The sequence below is a fragment of the Pan paniscus genome, chromosome 14 (genome assembly GCF_029289425.2).
Source record: "Pan paniscus chromosome 14, NHGRI_mPanPan1-v2.0_pri, whole genome shotgun sequence".
NCBI lineage: Eukaryota > Metazoa > Chordata > Mammalia > Primates > Hominidae > Pan > Pan paniscus.
In genome coordinates, this window is record NC_073263.2 from 40,810,968 (window position 1) to 40,816,051 (window position 5,084).

A 5,084-nucleotide genomic window follows, 5' to 3' on the forward strand; every position below is an offset into this window, starting at 1 on the left:
GTGCTTAGATAAGTGAACCTGCTAACCCAGGATAGTCATAAGCAGCATTGGCAAAATGGGGATTTAAAAACAATTGTTTTACCCGTGATTTTTATTGTTTGATTATTCCTTGTGAAATGAGTGTAAATTAATCTCTACTTCATATCTTATCAAAATACGATCTTCATCCTTTGATCACATCGAGTGTTTCACACACTCCACTCCAGTACACCCACAACTAAGAGCAGAATACTTCATTACAGGAAACATGTGAATCAGAGTTCTGTTCGAAATCTTAGCAAAAGCTGGTCAATTTTTTTTAACAAAAATTCAGTATAAAATAAAAAAGACTGATCCAAAGAGCTGAGTTTGTTATACTCATTTCATTATGATATACAGTACGATGTTATGTAATGAACATGGGTTGATAAATTATTGGTGCGTTAAATGGCAATGTTTCATTAAGGAGGCTGTTCTGCTTTACCTATCTGAAAATTACTTAGAAAATGTCTGCATTTCCTATTTTAGAAACTACAGTTTTCCCAAAGACAAAGGTCTTTAAATAGTTTAATGCTTAGTGTTCTTAACATAACAATGCAACTTAGTTCAGAAGGTATTTTGTCAACTCTTAGTCTAAGTAAGAATAGGGGTGTGTTAGGCCATTCTTGCATTGCTATAAAGAACAACCATGTGGCTCAGTTATTTATAAAGAAAAGAGGTTTAATTGGCTCACGGTTTTGCAGTGTGCAAGCATGGCTCCAGCAACTGTGTGGCTTCTGGGGAGGCCTCAGGGAGCTTTCATTCATGGCGGAAGGTAAAGACAGAGCAGGCACCTCACATGGCCAGAGCAGGAGTAAGGAGGATGGAGTAGGTGCAACACACTTTTAAACAACCAGATCTCGTGTGAACTCAGAGCGAGAGCTCACTTATCACTAAGGGGATGATGCCAAGCCATTCATAAGGGATCTGCCCCCATGATCCACACTGGAGACTACATTTCAACATAAGATTTGGAGGGGACACAAATCAAACGATATTAAGGGGATCTAAAAAAATAAGGCTTTAAGAAGTCTTGTCATTTTAGAGCTAAATTTTAAAGAATGTGAGTCTCAACTTTTATCTATAGAACAAACAAAATCTTAAAGTGACTGAGTGGTTCAAAACGGTTTTATGGAAAATTAATCTGTAACTAAAATTTGGCATTGAGTGAGAAGGCGCTACCATTTTTTAAGCAAAATGTACAACAGTTTCAAAGGGCAGGGCTAAGAATGAGAGGCTCAGACATTTACAACAGCAGGCATCTTCTCTTCCTCTTCTTCACAGGAGGTGGGCAGAGAACTGCTCAGATAGCTTTGTCAAACACCGTTTTGAACCCTCGCTATGTGAGAGCCAAGCACTTCAGGTATTTTAAAGCGCCAATCTCCTTATTCCTGGCTAAAAACTGCAGATAGGTGATGGGAGTCAGCTTCTTGTCCTTCAGTTTCTCAATCGTGTCTTTAACAACATTAAGATCAAGTTTACTTCCCACAAGAATGATGGGAGTGTTGGGAAAATGGTGCTGCATTTCAGGATGCCACTCTGCACAGACATTTTCAAATGATGCAAGACTCACAAGGGAGAAGCATATTAAAAATATGTCTGTTTACAGATAGAATGGGGGCATAATCTGTCATAATCTTCTTGTCCAGATGTATCCCATAAGCCCAGATTCACTGGCTTTCCATCTACCTTAACATTGGCAGCAGAATAATTGTCAAAGACAATAGTGATAATGCATTGGGAAATGCATTGGGTGTAACACTGATTAGTAGGCAAGTTTTACTTGTAGCTCCATCTCCAACCACCACACACTTGATGGCTTGCACCTAGGTCACTCGCTGGGCCCTGGCAGTGGTGGTTAGGCACTAAGGCAAGAAGTGGTGGGATAGAAGCATGGTAGGCAGGTGCATGGCTGCAGGTGGCAGGGGATGGGGTGCCAAGGTTGTTGTCCATGCCACCTCACCCTTAGCCCAAAATGGGAATCTTTTGAAAATGCTAAAATAATTAATTCACATGGACAATTGGAAAAAGATGGGATTAGACAAACTGAGTGGGAGGCTTACTGTCACCAGCACTTAGAAGCTTCTATTTAGGTGAGTGCAAAAGTAATTGCAGTTTTTGCATTGTTGGAATTTGCCATTTAGTATTGGAATACACTCTTAAATAATGTGGTTATGATATACATGATTTTAGTGAGTATTTTTCACTTTATTTCTTTTGTAATGACATTACTCGATTTTTTTTGTTTATTTTAGACTATGGAAATGATGTTAGACAAAAAGCAAATTCATGCAATTTTGTTATTTGAGTTCAAAATGGGTCGTAAAGCAGCGGAGACAACTCGCAGTGTCAATAATGCATTTGGTTCAGGAACTGCTAATGAACATACGGTGCAGTGGTGGTTCAAGAAGTTTTGAAAAGGAGACAAGAGCCTTGAAGATAGGGAGCATAGTGGCCAGCCATCAGAAGTTGACAATGACCAATTGATAGCAATCATCAAAGCTGACCCTCTTACAACTACACAAGACGTTGCTAAAGAACTCAACATTGACCATTCTATGGTCATTTGGCATTTGAAGCAAATTGGAAAGGTGAAAAAGCTCGATGAGTGAGTGCCTCATGAGTTAAGCAAAAATTTTAAAAAAAATAATTTTTTTGAAGTGTTGTCTTCTCTTATTCTACGCAACAACAACAAACTATTTCTTGATTGGATTTGTGCAATGAAAAGTAGATTTAAATTTTTTTTTTTTTTTTTCTGAGATGGAGTCTCGCTCTGTCACCCAGGCTGGAGTGCAGTGGTGGTGCAACCTCAGCTCACTGCACCCTCTGCCTCCTGGGTTCAAGTGATTCTCCTGCCTCAGCCTCCCAGGTAGCTGGGGTTATAGGTATGTGCCACAATGCCTGGCTAATTTTTGTATTTTTAGTAGAGATGGGGTTTTGCCATATTGGCCAGGCTGGTCTCGAACTCCTGCTCAGGGGATCCACCCACCTTGGCCTCTCAAAGTGCTAGGATTACAGGCGTGAGCCACCGTGCCCAGCCGAAAAGTGGATTTTATATGACAACTGGTGACAGTCAGCTCAGTGGTTGGACTGAGAACAAGCTCCAAAGCACTTCTCACTGTCGAACTTGCACCAAACAAAGGTCATGGTCACTGTTTGATGGTCTGCTGCCGATCTGATCCACGACAGCTTTCTGAATCCCTGCGAAACTATCACATCTGACAAGTATGCTCAGCAAATCAAAGAGATCCACTGAAAACTGCAAAGCCTGCAGCCGGCATTGGTCAACAAATAGGGCCCAATTCTTCTCCATGACAACACCCAACCACACGTTGCACAACCAATGCTTCAAAAGTTGAACAAATTGGGCTATGAATTTTTGCCTCATTCAACATATTCACCTGACCTCCTGCCAACTGACTATCTCTTCTTCAAGTATCTCAACAACTTTTTGCAGGGAAAACACTTCCACAACTAGCAGGATGCAGAAAATGCTTTCCAAGAGTTTGTTGAATCCTGAAGCACGGATTTTTATGCTACAGGAAGAAACAAACTTCTTTCTCATTGGCAAAAATGTGTTGATTGTAATAGTTCTTTTTTTTTTTTTTGAGATGGAGTCTCGCTCTGTCTCCCAGGCTGGAGTGCAGTGGCGCAATCTCGGCTCACTGCAACCTCCGCCTCCCGGGTTTTACGCCATTCTCCTGCCTCAGCCTCCCGAGTAGGTGGGACTACAGGCGTGCACCACCTACGTCCGGCTAATTTTTTTGTATTTTTAGTAGAGACGGGGTTTCACCGTGTTAGCCAGGATGGACTTGAACTCCTGATCTCGTGATCTGCCCGCCTTGGCCTCCCAAAGTGCTGGGATTACAGGCGTGAGCCACCACACCCGGCCTTTTTTTTTTGTTCTGTCACCCAGGCTGGAGTGCAGTGGCGCAATCTCGGCTCACTGCAACCTCCGCTTCCTGGGTTCAAGCGATTCTCCTGCCTCAGCCTCCCAAGTAGCTGGGACTACAGGCCTATGCCCAAGTGCCCAGCTAATTTTTGTATTTTTAGTAGAGATGGGGTTTCACCATGTTGGCCAGGCTGGTCTCGAACTCCTGACCTCATGATCCGCCCACCTCGGCCTCCCAAAGTGCTGGGATTACAGCTGTGAGCCACTGCGCTTGGCCTGTAATGGTTCTTATTTTGATTAATAAAGATATATTTGAATCTAGTTATAATGATTTAAAATTCACCCTCCAAAACTGCAATTACTTTTGCACCAACCTACAAAAGAAATTTTGTAGAGGCCGGATGCAGGGGCTCATGCTTGTAATCCCAGCACTTTGGAGGCCGAGGTGGGTGGATCACCTGAGGTCAGGAGTTCGAGACCAGCCTGACCAACATGGAGAAACCCCGTCTCTACTAAAAATACAAAAAAAAATTAGCCAGGCGTGATGGTGCATGCCTGTAATCCCAGCTACTCGGGAGGCTGAGGCAGGAGAATTGTTTGAACGTGGGAGGCGGAGGTTGCAGTGAGCCGAGATCATGCCATTGCACTCCAGCCTGGGCAACAAGAGCAAAACTCCGTCTCAAAAAAAAAAAACCAGAAAAAAGAAATTTTGAAAAAAGTTGCCTCTATTCAACAGGTAAATAAAAGGATACCAGAAACTATTTTTCTTTTCTTTTTCTTTGAGATAGGGTCTTGCTCTGTTGTCCAGGCTGGAGTGCAATGTCATGATTACAGCTCACTGTCATCTTGCCCTCCCAGGCCCAAGTGATCTTCCCACCTCAGCCTCCCGAGTAGCTGGGACTATAGGCACACCCCACCACTCCTGGCTAATTTTTGTATTTTTAGCAGAGACGGGGTTTTGCCACGTTGCCTCGGGAGGTCTTGAACTCCCAGGCTCAAGCGATCTACCCGCCACAGCCTCCTAAAGTGCTGGGATTACAGGTGAGCTGCCGCACCTGGTCAGCCTGAAACTATTTCTAAATTGAAAAAGATTTAGCGACTTTCTCCCTTTCACCTCCAACTGCTTCTCCCTATCCTTCTGGCTCCTTCCCCACCCCTACTCCCTTATTTGAAC

General features: G+C 43.1%; 1 pseudogene; it reads right to left on the reverse strand.

Annotated features, from left to right (window-relative positions):
- Nucleotides 1–1,264: 1,264 nt before the first annotated feature.
- LOC100994316 (ras-related C3 botulinum toxin substrate 1-like) lies at nucleotides 1,265–3,331 on the reverse strand (annotated as a pseudogene).
- Between the last annotated feature and the right edge of the window lie 1,753 nt (nucleotides 3,332–5,084).